The sequence below is a fragment of the Impatiens glandulifera genome, chromosome 1 (genome assembly GCF_907164915.1).
Source record: "Impatiens glandulifera chromosome 1, dImpGla2.1, whole genome shotgun sequence".
In the NCBI taxonomy this organism is placed as follows: Eukaryota; Viridiplantae; Streptophyta; class Magnoliopsida; order Ericales; family Balsaminaceae; genus Impatiens; species Impatiens glandulifera.
The window spans coordinates 5158340-5174435 of NC_061862.1; the positions used below are offsets into that span (position 1 = coordinate 5158340).

The window sequence follows — 16096 nt, forward strand, 5'->3', positions numbered from 1 at the left end:
AAGCCCTTATTTTAATACTTTTTAAAGTTGAACAAAGCATTTTTTTTAAAATCTTATTTTTTTAAGTATAATCTTGTACTAAGACAACCACAATTGAGAGATCTAATATTTGACTTAGAGTTGCCCATCATAATGTGATGTAATAATATTACGTTATTATCGGTCACCGAAAAATTGGTCGGCATTAAACACATATTTTTTTAGTATGTATTAAACACTGAGTCTGTATCTATTTTCTAAAATCACCATCTACTCAAATTTCTTTATCCCAAAAAATTATTAATAAATTATAATTTAAATATTTTATTTATTTATTTTATAACAAAATAAGACAATCAATCCAGCAAGAAGAAAGTCTGATCCTGGACCGGGTATGGCTGTTGATAATTCAAGAGCATCTTAATTTCAAACTTTGATCTCAAAACAACAAATAATCAACAGTTTTCAAATAAAGAAACAACCAACATCAAGTGCACTCAGGAACAATCATAAGAAAAAACAAACAGTTTACTTCTTCTTCTTCTTGCTTTTGAAGAATAAGGCCATCTTGGGTTGCAGCTGGGTCAAGATCCCAACAGATTTCTGGCAGATCATCAGTCTTCTCTGCACCTCTAATTCGCCAACAAGGAACACAATGTGAGAATCACAACATTTCCTTCTTCAAAACACTACAAATGGAACCTTATCTGAGTTCCTCCCATTCACAGTCCTGTAACCATCTACTTTCACCAGTGGACTCATGCAAACCCCATCTTCTTCATCATAATCCATCATAATTTCCACCATCTCATATTGATGCCTAACTTCAGAGGGGGTCTCCCTGTTCCATTCCGATGACCAGTTCTTGTATATGGCCCATATATTTCCGCTCCTAGGATAAATTCTAAGGCATCCTCCCCGTGTTGTTTTTTCTCTGCTCAATACATGAGAAAAGATGTTCACTTCTTCGACCACATCAATGTTTGATGTCCTAAAATTTCAACAAGATTTCGTAAAGCCAGATTCTATCCAATACACCGACCCAAACTCCGAAACAGTTTTAGAGTTCATGTAACTGATTGCAATTTTAAAAGGTGAGACTGAAATCACTTGACGAATCAGACAGTACAGACATGGCATACCATCTATTCGTCGTAGATTGCCCATATCTGCTTGCCTTGAAGCATTCCTCAGACCTTTCATTGTCAAAGTTGTGAAAATCAGAGTCAGGAACCGTCATTTCGCATTGATGTCCTCCTCCTCACCACTGATTGAAGCTCCACAGTGCCAGTGCTAGGCTGGTTAGAAACCACCACCTCTCCTCGATTTGTTCACTGAGGTCAGACAATATATTTCATGCTTCTGATAGAAGCTTAACAGTTTTGTTGCAATAAGGGTTAAGTAGACAACACATCTCCGTATACTGTTTGATGAGCCTAGCCAGTTTCCCCTTTGAATGTTGTCTCAGATGCATCATACACATCAAATATAGCTTTCATTTCTTTTATACCCTCCAAGTTTGGACAAAGAATTTGAGCTTTCAAAACATAGCTACTTGCGCTATTGTAGTCTTTCTCAACAAATCTTTTCTCAGTCTCCTCCCTTTCTGTCCTGCGAACCTTCTTTACCGCCATAGGAGCCTCTTCCTCTATCGCCCTAGTAGCCACCTCTTCCTTAATTTCCTTAATTTCTGTAGGAGCCTCCTCCTCTACCGCCATTGTAGCCTCTTCCTCTTCCTTAATTTCGGTAGGAGCCTCCTCTTCCGCCATAGGTGCCACCTCTACCTCCCTAGCAGCCTCCTCTTCCGCCATAGGAGCCTCCTCCTTTTCCGCCCTAGTCTAGCGGCCTCCCCTTCTGTCATGTGAACCTCCTCCTCTTCCGCCCTGGGAGCCACCTCTTCGTTAATTTCCATAGATCAAACAAAAACCACAAAATTGTAAATCCAATACTCAGATTAGCATCCACAAAATTGTAAATCCAATACTCAGATTAACACTTTTGAAATAAAATGAAACATCCGAATTGCACAATGAGGCCACAGCAGATACGCAAAACTAAGCTAATAAACCTACAGTAGTTCGATGAAAACTAATTAGATATATAAGTATCACGTCTTCCCATATCAAAGTTTCTTGAATTTCAATCTAAATCAAATCAATCGCCTATCTGTATATGAAGCTCGCAATTGGTTCATTAATTGCATTTTGAAATGAATTAAGAAACAAATGAAGGAAAAAAGAAGCTGAAACTCACTCCGGTGTAGCAAAATTGAGGCGGTTCGCAGGACAGAAAGGGAGGAGGCTGAGAAAAGATTTGTTGAGAAAGACTACAATGGCGCATGTACCTATGCTTTGAGAGCTGAGATGCTTTGTCCCAGCTTGGAGGGTATAAAAGAAATGAAAGCTACATTTGATGTCTATGCTGCATCTGAGACAAAATTCAAAGGGGAAACTGATTTCTATGCAATTTTTGGTCTAAAACCATCTTTCGGCTCATTAGACAGTTTATGGAGATGTATTGTCTGCTTAACCCTTATTGCAACAAAACTGTTGGGGCAGATGGGGCATTTAACCTTCTCTCGGAAGCATGGAATATATTGTTCGATCTAAGTGAACGAACCTCGTACGATATTAGGAGAAATACTAGGTATGTGCATTTGCATTCTCCGTTTTGCCAAGCAAATTTTTGTTTTGATAATGACAATTATTCTAAGTCTTATTGATAGATAAAATTAGACCGGTTCAAATAAACCTAACTTAAATAAACCTTCCATGCAGGAACAAGGAACCGGACCGGACAAACAAAAGAACCGGCTAAAGAAAACTAGCCGGTCAAGTCACTAAACCGACCAAGAACGCTTGAAACATGACCGCACAAAGAAAGGATCGGCCAAAGCTTAAAACCGGAAACATCAGACAGTCGATCAGCCACAAGGCAGAGGAATAACCGGAAGAAGTCCGGCTACACTACTCACACCGGAAGCCATCCGGTTTAGTCGAAAGACCGACCAGTACAAGAAGACAATTCGGGTATCTGTTGTGCATGATACCAAAGGAACAGACTGAACACTTCCATATCTATACAAGTCTGAGGAAAGTCTGCAGGCTGCAGAAAACAGTCCTACAGGATCTTTCCACTTCGGGATAAGTCAGAAAGGAAATCTTCCAAGTACAGACAACTGTCTAACAGACAGTGTCCACATTGAGCAAAAAACAAACTTAGCAGGTTTGTCTTACATACCGGAAGAACAGACTGCCAGGTCTGAGATTGACCGCCAGGTCTGAGGAAACGACCGCAGGTCTGAATCACTGAACCTCTGCACCTCTGCTCAGCTAATTAGATTCAAGGAAGTGAAATATGACCGTTGGCATATTTCACCTATAAAAGAAGCAGTTGAAGAAGAGTAAATGCGATATACTGTGGGACAAGTGAGAAATTCTAAGAGCATTTAATCTACAAGTGAAAACAGTGCGTTCTATCTCTAGAGAAAGCATGAGTGCTAGTTTGTGTATTTTACAATTCCGGTATAAATTGTAAGAGTGTTATCGAGCAGGAAATAAGTCTCGATCGGATTGTATTTGTATTCCTTAGTGAATATCCTTCTCGCGGTTTCGAGAGGAAGGGGTGACGTAGGAGTTTCATCTCCGAACATCCATAAAACTCGTCTTGTCATTTACTTTCTGTCGGTTCCATTATCTAACCTATCTGTACCGCTCCAATTGACTTAACTTCATCTAAGCCGAATCACAAGGTTACCGAAACCGACCCACCATTTTCTTCAACCTTCATCATCCGAAACCGATTCTGCCTATCATACAAGTGTGCTGCTTCAACCTGAAACAAACCTCTTACGCGCTTGAACCTAGTTCAAGGGTTTGTGACAGGTTGTGTAATATTGAAACCCCGGTGTTAATCTATAACCGGATTAACCACCACCCTTCGAGTGAGAACCGCTAACCGCTCCAACCCCGGTCCTCCAACGGCTACCTAGATCCTAACACTTATTATAATTCTTTGTTTGGTTAATCACAATGAAACCTTTTGTGATACAAGATCAAAGGGTCTTACCCCTATTTTGGTCTATCTTTTTTTTGTTGTCTTTCATTTATCATATATTTTCTTACCGATACTCCCAAACAAGGTCGGACTAGGGTACCCCGAGTAGCCCTGTTGATTGGTTATCCAAATAACCCATAAACATACAAGGCCTTATTCTAAATCATTTCTTTTTTTAATGAAATTATTCTAAATATTTGTTTTGTTGATGACAATTAATTAAGTCTTTTTTTCTATGAAAGGGGTGATTCCTTTTGGACAAAATGCACAACTTGTAACGTTCGGTATAAGTATCTCCTGAAGTATGTGAACAAAAAAACTATCCTGCAAGAATTGTCGTGGTGTTTTCATGGCAATTAACGAAGGGATAGAACCTCCATATGGCTCTTATCCTTTTCTTGATTGTCAACATTTTCCTGCTCCTTGAAAACTGTTATGCAAATCAACTTGGGACTATTACAAATATCCTAACCACAAATAGAGTCGCTGTATCTAAATCTAAGCGGAAATCGTTTTCTGGATCTTCAGTGGAGGTTGTTGATACAAATATAACCATCCCTCTCGAGGCACACCCTATAGGGAATGGCAATAAAAGCACGAGATCTCTTCACGAGCCTTCCAAACTGGGCAAGCCCTCAAGGAGAAAGAGTCTTGATGACACAGGCGTAGAAACATCTTCAAATAATCTATCAGATATGGGACCATCAATGTCAATTTTTGACTTAGAAAAGTTATTAATTAATAGGGCATTGTCTGAATTAAGAAAGAAGTTGCCAGAGACAAGGAAAGCTGATGCTGAAGTAGCTGCACTGAAGAAAAATCTAGAAAATGTACCTCAGAAAGCAGCAGCAGGAAAATCAGTAGGAGAGGTGGTGGTGTATAACAAGCCTAGTACTGCCGCAATTTCTGGCACAGTTGGACTTCAATCAGTGGTGAGGAGGAGGACATCAATGCGCATGAAAGTTCCTATCTATGATTTTCACAATTTTGACAATGATAGGTCTGAGCAATGCTTTTAGACTCTCCGCAACCAGATTGTCGCACCCACGAGGTTAGTTACATTCTTCTCCGACCATTAGGGTTTTCCTTCGTCTGCGGGTCTTGAAAGTCTTTTGAGTGATAAATGGTTCTACTTATCTGTTTTAAGGACGAAACGAGGTTTATATGCGATTTATTTAGGTCACTGGTTATATTTTTCATGTATGGCTCATAGATTTGCCCCTTGTTGTAGTGTTTTGGATTTCTCAGTTATTTTAAATTGGATTTTGTTGCTAGGTTGTTATCGCTGCACTAAATGATTAAACCATCTTTATGAGTGAGAAATGGTTATACTTCTTTGTTTTAAAGATGAATTAGAGTATATATTTGACTTATTTAGTTGAACCATCTTTATAAGTGAGCTGTTGTACTCTCCATACAAATTACAACTTACAAGCGCACTCACATGTATATAGTTTGTATAAAATCCAGATGATTAGCTTGCAACCTTTAATTTCCCAAGTCATAATATGTTTTCCATGGATTTGTTTGTTTGTGTAATAATATTCGTGCCTGCATTGTAGTGTGATGATGAAAGTGGTCACATAATTCTGATTTAGCTACAGGGATACAACTTGAACTAATTTGAATCCCAACAAATTAGGGCTGAAGCAATGTCCATTATCGTGTGTTTAGATTCTGCATCTGCTTATAAATCGTACAAAATAGTAAATTTGTCTTTCAATTAAACTGAGACAAAGGTTGTTTATAATCAGACCGCAAACAAAAGTCCTGGTATTAGATTAGCGTCTAAGAATACATATCTTTTTCGAGGATCTCTTAAGATTGTCCGTCTCTACAAGAAATGATTTCTTCTTTGTTGGATGAATTCCTTGTAATTTTACCTGTTTATGTTGACATTTAATATAGGTTTTATTAGGAATGGTGTTATGAATTTCCCAATCGTTATGCCCGATCAAGACTTCTTTGGTTGTTCCTAATTGGATTCCTTTAATTTTCTATCACCTGTCAATTTACTTTCTTGTTTTTATTGAGTATTTTTTTTGTTTGATATGTATAAACTTATAAAATCAGTTTTATACCGGGTACAGAAAACGAGTACTAGTCACCAAAGTGAATGGAATGTTTGGAAACTATTCTACCACTGGGGCTTATATTATATCAATGGAAAGGCCTATACCATAACTGGGGTTACATAGTATTGTTAAAAAAGTTAGTTTTTAACCAATGGATAAATATAACTTGTGTCTGTTGGATCAGATAGACAGTTGTTGTCGCACCATTAGTAGATTATGTTTTGCCATTATGCTTATATTATATCAATGGAAAGACCTATAACATAACCAGGGTTACATAGTATTGTTAAAAAAGTTAGTTGTTAGTTTTTAACCAATGTATGGACAGTTGTTGTCGCACCATTAGTAGATTATGTTTTGCCCTATAATGTTATCAGGGTTTATATCAAGGTAGATTGTTTAACAGAAGGATTATATTTTGAACGAATAGTTTTAAAATGTCCACATTAGTTAACAATAAAATCATGTATCCATGTGGGTGTAGGTTTTCTCCAATAACTTTTCCTAATCTTATTCTCCAATAATTCTAAGAAAGAGTCAGACTAGAAGGTTGGTATTTAGTAATGTTTTACAAAATGACGATTTCAAAACTAAGGGTGAATGCATTTGCAGGTATCGCCTTCATCAACACTTGAATCGTCACTTGAGTCCCTCAATGTGAAAAAATTTGATAGTATTGATCTTTTTTTCGCCAAAGGTATGTTGGTTTTGATTTCATGGTGATTATGACTTTGTTTCAATGGGAAATATAAAAGGAATCTTTGTAGGGAGGAGAGTATAGATTTCCACACTATTCATTTCTTGCCTATAACCTAGGGATCTATTCTCATTTTATAGGACCTGAAATGAAATATAAAATAAATATAAGTTGTTTAGTATAAAGGACAAAATTGACTTGATATTGGTATGCTAACAATTACAGTGTGTTGTTATCCTTTACTCTTACATTTCTTTGTGAAAATTTTCTTGTTATGATCCATATAGATTGCATTGACAGGATGGTGAATTCCATAGGCATGTCGGAGGAGATTTCTCCCTCACTCAAGCACATAGTGAATATATTTGATGAAAGTAGTCAAAGGTCACCCATTATATTTACTTCATTTGAGAGTGTAAATGAATAATTTCATGAAACTTACAACATTAATGATAATGCTGAGTTGGATGATACTGGAATTGAGGATTTTGCAACATGGGGTTTCGAGAATGAAGATCTGAATGGGGAAGACCCTATTTCCGGAGGTGATTATGAGGTTGTCTTTCAAACCTTCTTAACTTATGTCATTCTGGTTAAATGTTTAAAATATTATAAAAATAAAGTATTTGGTTGATTATTTTAATGATGTAATTCATGGTGGGAAATATTTGTATTATTTTCAAATAACCTTTCATCAAACAAGGCCTAAAATTATGTAATATCCTTTTGTCCTAACATTGAAAAAGAGTAAATGATGATTTTTACAACAGTTCTGGTTGAATCTTGCAGGAGAATGAATCATCTATTTTTCAACCCCTATTGTCGAAGATAGAATAGAGAATGTGAGGAATATTTATTTCTGAGTTTGGGGCTTAATTTAAAACAAAATGTCCGGGCGGGTCCTGATCATTGGAAGTATCAGAAGGTAGGTATGCCTTAGAAGCTTATGGAAGAAAAATTACAATTACAGTTCTCAATTTCTTTCCTATTTCAAATAATTCATATGTTTATGTTAGGGTCTAAAATCAAGGCCTCGGTCCTAGAATATATTCCAGCAACCTTTCTCGACACCCGGTCTCGGTCCTATGGTGCACATGGGCCAGATTTCTGTTTTGTTGTTTTATTATTTTGTTTTGCTTTCTTTTTCTACTTTACAAACAGAATTCTGTTATTCTTTTAAAGTTGTTGTAACCGAATATTATGGGGCAAGACATCACCTATATAAGGCTGATCTTTCTTCCCCAAGGACCCATGAATAGAACAATGAAGATATGAACTTCTGCCATATTCATCTATTATTATTTACTATGGACTGTTTGGTATAGACCAACAATATTTCTCTTCGCACCCTTGATTCTTCTATTCCCTCCCCCCAAATTCTGTATTGAAAACCTTCCGCTGCCCTTTGATTGTAGAATTTCACCGGTCTTATAGATCAATAGCGTGATTCTTGAACCCAAAACACACCTTACGAAACAAGTCGTAACATTCTTGGTATCAGAGCAAGGCGATTCTCAAATGAAAGAAACCAGATAGCAGCAAAGATGGATGATCTTAAGACCCTACTCGAAGGGCTGACCCAACAATATGCATCCATGAATACTGCCCTGCAGCAACAACATATGACCGAACAGGCTGCCTTGCACAATGCCTTTCAGCAAAATATGAACAGAAGGTATGCTGCTGGAAAAAGCTTGACAGCCATTGAAAAAGGTGCGTTTAATAATGGCTAAAATCCCCGCACTCGACCCTATAATATTGTTTCTTGCTACCATCCTCCAATCCGACTCACAAATATTGATATTCCTGAATTTGATGGGACTGATTTGGAGGGCTAGCTCTTATTTGCCGAGCAAATATTTAGGGAGAGCAAGACGAATGATGCCACAAAGCTGGACATTGTCCGCACTCAATTCTCAAAAGAGGCAAGAACGTGGCATGAATCATATTTGCGGAATCGCAACCATATGGAAGCATTAACTTGGCATAAATTCAAGAAAGATTTATTGTTGCGATTCGGTCGCAGGCCCTTGTACAACGCCAAGCCGCCGCTGCTGCCCAAACCATGCATTTCTAACACGGTCTGGCCGAGCACAAACCAGACGACCGATCCCAAGGAAGACCGACGCTACACTTGCAATGATAATTGGGAGCCCAATCATAGGTGCAAATCCAGATTGTTCATGGCCCCGGCTGATCATCAAGAAGTACAAGAAAGCTTTCAAGAACCCGTCCAAGAATCAGATTTTTATGTCCCACCTTTGGTGCTTGAGACAAGGGACGAACGTGTCATTATCTTGCACACTTTCTCGGTCCAGCAAGGTGTCCCTCGGTCGCGGGTCAACATAATACAAGGCAGCCAGCTAGAAAAGGCCTTTGAAAATCATAATGTTGCTGCCACGGTACAAATAATCAGCAAGAACGAATGCCAAAGTGTTTCACTTGTTTTGGAAGACGTTGCTGAAAATTTCCAAAAAATAATCAAAGGGCTAACCCAACAACCCAACAACCGAACACCAGCCAAGAAGGTAGTCGGAAGACATGGCTATGTTGTTGCGCATGTGTTGCTGGTCTGGATAAAGGACTGGGCTTGGTTGACCCTTTTGTTGCACTTGGCGTGCTGGGCCGAAGGAAGGACTGGTCGTGGAGCAGGAAGACCGAAGGCTTCTAAGAAATGCGGTCCTAGACTCCGACACTTGCTGGTCTTGCTAAAGTCCGACCGAATTCTTTGAAATATTCAGCATGCGCATTAGAGGCTCGGTAGACTCGGCGGACCACGGTCTTTTTCGTCGAGGGAGACGAATTTCGAAGGGGGAGATAATGTTAGGGTCTAAAATCAAGGCCTCGGTCCTAGAATAAATTCCAGCAACCTTTCTCGACACCCGGTCTCGGTCCTATGGTGCACATGGGCCGGATTTCTGTTTTGTTGTTTTATTATTTTGTTTTGCTTTCTTTTTCTACTTTACAAACAGAATTCTGTTATTCTTTTAAAGTTGTTGTAACCGAATATTATGGGGGCAAGACATCACCTATATAAGGCTGATCTTTCTTCCCCAAGGACCCATGAATAGAACAATGAAGATATTAACTTCTGCCATATTCATCTATTATTATTTACTATGGACTGTTTGGTATAGACCAACAGTATTTCTCTTCGCACCCTTGATTCTTCTATTCCCTCCCCCCAAATTCCCTATTGAAAACCTTACGCTGCCCTTTGATTATAGAATTTTACCGGTCTTATAGATCAAGAGCGTGATTCTTGAACCCAAAACACACCTTACGAAACAAGTCGTAACAGTTTATTATTAATTTTATTCTTCTGGGTTTGTAGGTTTAACTGAAGCATCCAATGAAGATGTTCATAGTGATGCAGAGGACACTGACACACTTGTTCCTCAGCCTCGTCAGGCTGGTTAAAAAGTATCGGATTGTTTTATTGTTTTAAATAATACAAATCATAGGATCTGTAAAATGCTATTCCAGAGATTGTCATATAGTTGCTTACCAATAAATGGTCGGAAATAAAGAAAACTGTAGATTTGGAGCTCCTATTGTTGTTATGTGACTATCCCTTTATATAGTACTTCCTTTGAACATAAAAATAGAGTTAGTTATATTACTTGTATAATAGAATTCTATAGCTTTGGTTGTTCATAGAATCACTCACTTTCTGTTAGGAAACATCTTTTAATTTTTTTGATACAAACATGTTATGTGGACAATGATGTGAGGTAGAATTTAATTGATTGTATCTTGTATTTGTAAAGGGTGAGGATTTATCTTATTGGCTCTATATTTATATTCATTCTTTTCTTTTGGATCTGATTGATGAGTCTATTTGAAAATGGGTATTTTGTTACATAGACTCTCTCAGAAATGATTTATTTCGGAATATGATCTAAATGAAGTGTATACCATTGAATTAGGACTTGAGTGTATTGGTATTTTGTTTATGTGCATTTTTTTTTATGCGAGTGTATTAGTATATTTTTTCTTTTAAGTTTTACTTTTGTTGTGAATATTTATAACACACCATATTAGAACTTGAACATGTATGTTTTTATGGATTTTACCGTTTCTTCGGCTAATTTCGAAAAGAAAATGGATTAATAAAATTTGTCCCATCTTGTAGAAAAATAATCTTACAAAACTCACACTAGAATTTGGAACTAAAGTAGTAATTTTAGATTCAAACATAAAGCAATATAAAACAGAAAGATGGTTATTTAGTCTCATTTTGTTTTGGGTGTTTTGATGATTAATTTTTTGTGTTAGACATGTAAATGAAGGGAATTTGGATTAGTAAATGACAAAGCTAATCCGAAAAAGTGTTTGTTTACATTAATTTACTAAAATAGTGATGGAAGAAGAATGATTACTTTTTGAAATAATCATCTTCAATTAGAGGAAGAGATCATAAACATAATGATGCATAGATTTGATTGTTTTCTGTTAAATCTAATATGTAAAAGAGCTTGACAACAAAATTACAATCCTAACAAAATATAATAAGATTTAAATATATTACTCTGAACAACAAATATTGGTGGCCTTGTGGTAGAATAATACCAAGTCACCTGAGTTTGTCTATTTTATTTTTTAAAAACACACTTTCCTCCTAAACCAAACTGTAATGCGTGAATAGATTATGAATAAATGTAAGTGGACACAAATATTTGTGATTTCTAGTTACTATGTTCTTCTTATCAAGTTTATTTTATACATTTTCAAGTTCAAATGCTTAGAGATGCTTAGATATTGAGTTATGTTGATTATTTTGAAATTGGATAAAAGATGTATATACATAGGTAAAAAAACAATATAACCAGAAGGAAATAACAACACAAATTATAACACAAGGAGAGGGTGGTCCTAGGAAACTATGTTTTTTTAACATAAAAAAATGGAAACCCTCATTTATAAGCCAATGGAAAAAAGAAGGCAATAACACTACAACTTATAACATAAGAAGATGGTGGTCCTAGAAAAGTATAACAATTTAACACACACAAAAAAAATGGAAAACTCATTAGCCTCATTTAACATCTTTTATGTATGGAAGACCCCGGTAAGCCATTAGAAACAAGAAGGCGATAACAATACAACTTATAACATAAGGAGATGATGGTCCTAGAAAAGTATGTGCTTTTAACAAAAAGAAATGGAAGAACTCAGTTTCATCCAATAAGATGATGTATGGAAGACCCAAATCAGCCAATAGAAGTCAATTTCATCATCATTTTTCCATATAAATGCACCCGAGAATTGAACCTGGGTCTGTACCGTGGCAGGATACTATTCTACCACTAATGCTTGTTGATACAACCAATATATTTAAGTCATACATTTCATATTCTCTTATTAGATTTTGTTAACATTGTAATTTTTTGGGTCAATCTCTTCCTACATCATAGATTTAATAGAAACAGTCAAATCTCTACCTAATAGATTTTATTAACATTGAAGATGATTTATTTCTAGAAGTTCTCATTCTTCTTCCAACAATATTTTAGTAAATTATTGTATATATTAGTTTATAACACTAAAATGTTTTCTTAAATAAGACTTTTTTTAATAAACAACATAATATCATTAAATAAAAATACCCAGAAAGGGTAAGAGATTACAAAAGTTCAGGATTCAAATAGAACAAGTATTTTCCAAAAATGAATGACCAACAAGATAAAAAAATAGAAAAAACAACTGGTATGAGAACAAAAGTAAATGACACAAACAATGAAGCTTAGAACTGCTTGAAATCAGAAGTAATGGTGATTTTTCATATGCAATGCTCCATCTTTAACAAATCAACCAATTTTTTCCACAAGTCAGAATTTTCCTCCATGTTTGAATGAGTGACTTTCCATCAAATATAATTTCATTCCAAAAAACTCCACATCATTTCGAACTCTTGAAAATGTTTGCGGTTCCTCTCCATCCAAATATGATAAACAATGTTTACAAAGAAACATTTGAAGACATTTTAACTAAAGTTATTGCTCTTTGTCTTGATGATTGTCATTTCTTGATATCAATCCATTTTTATAGGAAGCTAAGAAGATTCATTGATGTGGAAAATTTGCCATAAAACAAGGAAACAAATGGGAAGTCCCCAAAGAGAAGGTCAATGATCTCCTTATTTCCCATACAAAGAAGGCTACTGGTATTCAGGATATTCATATACTTCTTAATTCCAAGGAAGCTAATATCATCCCTCAAAATATATATTTATGCAAATTGCTTTTCCCACCCTCTCCCATATTTCCACCCCTCGCCCCACTCTTTAATTAACTCCAAAATTACTTATTTATCCCTTATCATTTTTATATATTTACCTTTCTTATCTTATTTATTTTACTTATTTTATTTTATTATTAATATTAATAAATTCAAAGATAAAAATTCTAAAAGATATATAATATATTAAAGACTTTATCTTATTTATTGGTTAGATAATTTTATTTATAAAAAAATTATTTTTTATAAGTATTTAAAAAATATATATATAATTATAATAATAAAATATTAAATATTTATTTTTTATTAAATTAGTACACATTCAATATTTAATATATTTTAAATAATTATAATATAAAAATAATAATACTTTGTATTTTTAATTAAATAAATAAAGTTAAAAAACATATTAAAAATTAATAAATTAATTTTATTTAATAAAAAAACTTAATAATTAAATAAAATAAAATAAATAAAATAAGAAAGGTAAATATATAAAAGTGATAGGGATAAATAGGTAATTTTGGAGTTAATTGAGGAGTGAGGGCGAGGGGTGAGAATATGGGAGGGGGTGGGTAAAGCACCCCCTATGTTTATATATAAAAGATCTATTTTTTTAATTATAGAGAACTATCATGACACACCATGATCATGTCCCTCGCTTCCAATCAAAGTGTTTCCGGTGAAAATCGAATTTATGATCATTTGGTCTTTTAAGTCGACCTTTTCTAATAGACCCGTATAAATGTTAACTATTAACTAATTTCTTTAAATCTTTTTTTCCTATATGAATCTATTTTTTCTAAGATTTTCTAGATACCAGACATTATTCAGATCAACTATGGGCAACTCGTGTAAGAGACTGTTCATTGAATTTTTACTAAACATTTTTTTAGAGACAATGTGTTAAGTAGCTTGTAAATTTCATTTATTCAAGCAGGATTCTTGTCGTGCATACATAATGAAATCAGTCATGGGGCTCGGTCCTTCCTCAAGAATACTGGTCCATGTCCTCGGTCGGAGCTGAAGAAAACCGGTCTTGATCCTTGGTTAGAGACTAGGTTTTCTTGGTCGCGATTGAAGAACATGACCAAGGATTACGGGTTCTAGACTAAAGCCCTAGGCCCGAGATGTTTATATGTTGATCAAAATTTCAGAAAGCTATAACTTTTAATTCATATCATTGAATTATGATCTATAAGATACAGTTAGTTTATATGACCATGAAGAACAAAAATCCTAATATAAATCATGCTTTTAAGATCTTAACAAAAATCAATTTCAAAACACCATTTCTATGTCAAATTTTGTGATTTTTCAAATTAGGACATTTCAAGACCTCATTTTTATTCCATTATCTTCGAAATTATGAATATAGTTGAACTCAACCAACACAAAAACATCATTCAAATATTAAAACAGTTTTTTAAGGTTGAATTAAAATTCAAAATTTTCAAAAACACAGTTTGATCAAACATGATCAAAACGTTGTTATAGTTACTTGGAAATCATCATAACATATCAACAAACATGTATAGAAACTAATTGGATCAAAAAGTCCAGAATAAAACTAAGAACACAAAAATTTTGAAAATCCAATTTTCAAACTCAAATTTTCAAAATTCTTGATTTAAGTTGATTTGATCGATTCTCTTTCAACATAAAGTTCATACATGATATATATATAATGATTCTAAACAAATAAATCACATAATCAAACTTAAGAACAGACCAAACCGGATCAAAAAAGAAAATTTAAAAAAAAATCAAAATTTTCAATTACAGATTGATATATAGGAGTTCTGGATTCATAACAACACATAGAGAACAATTCTGGGAGGTACTGAAAACTATCTAGGAGCCTGGATCGAAGCAAGAGTCGCCGAAGAAGGTTTTGACAAAAACCATCTCTTGGCCAGATTTTCAGACTTTGATTCCGATGGTTATAGACTGTAATTCTTAGTGTTTGTTGTTGGGCCTTTGGGTCCAACCCAATCAGGCATTTAATTAAACAAGCAAAATCTAAGAATGCTATTCATTCTATCACTTCTAGAGAGAGAGAACATTCTGTAAAGAAGAGAATAAACAAAGGAAAAAGAAGAGAATGAGACATTAGATCTCTTATATTTTCACCTTCAGGTTCATATTTCTTGTTGTCTTATATCTAGAATAGCTTAAGTATAACTGAAATTTGTTTTCTCTGTTTGTATACCTCAACTTTGGGTTTAAAGTTGAGAAGAACATTTGTATTTGTTTCTTGTTTATAGTGAAATTTTCCGGTTGGCCCCGTGGTTTTTTACCCTCCAGGTTGAGAGAGTTTTCCACGTAAATCTGGTATTGTCTTGTTGTGTGTTTGATCTCCTGTTTTAGATTTGGATAACCTGTGCATTTACCAATCTCACATCGCTTGATTACAGTAAAAACGTATTCTTCGTTTCAAAATTTTCAACAAGTGGTATCAGATCTGTTAGGTTTATTTTTAAGAGTTTTTTTTGTAGGTTGAGATGTAAGACAATAGAATAATGATCAGGTTGACAAATAATAACTAGCAGATTTGGAAATCCAAAATGGACGAGGTCTGGATCTATGCGACTACTGCCCATTTGGTAAGCAACACGTAGTCTCTTTTAGTCAAACATCAGAAAGGAAACATAATGTGCTGGACTTGGTTTATTCTGATGTGTGTGGTCCTTTTGAGGAGGAGTCATTGGGTGACATTTACCTATGCTTTGAGAGCTCAAATACTTTGTCCCAGCTTGGAGGGTATAAAAGAAATGAAAGCTACATTTGATGTCTATGCTGCATCTAAGACAAAATTCAAAGGGGAAACTAATTTCTATGCAATTTTTGGTCTAAAACCATTTGCCGTTATAGCTAGGTTCATCAGACAGTTTACAGAGATGTATCATCTGCTTAACCCTTATTGCAACAAAACTGTTGGGGCAGATGGGGAATTTAACCTTTTCTCAGAAGCATGGAATATATTGTCCGACCTAAGTGAACGAACCTCGTACGATATCTAGAGAAATACTAGGTATGTGCATATGCA

At 35.1% G+C, this 16096-nt stretch overlaps 1 pseudogene; it reads right to left on the reverse strand.

The window, feature by feature from the left end:
* Positions 1 to 466: 466 nt before the first annotated feature.
* LOC124931246 lies at positions 467 to 1119 on the reverse strand (annotated as a pseudogene).
* Between the last annotated feature and the right edge of the window lie 14977 nt (positions 1120 to 16096).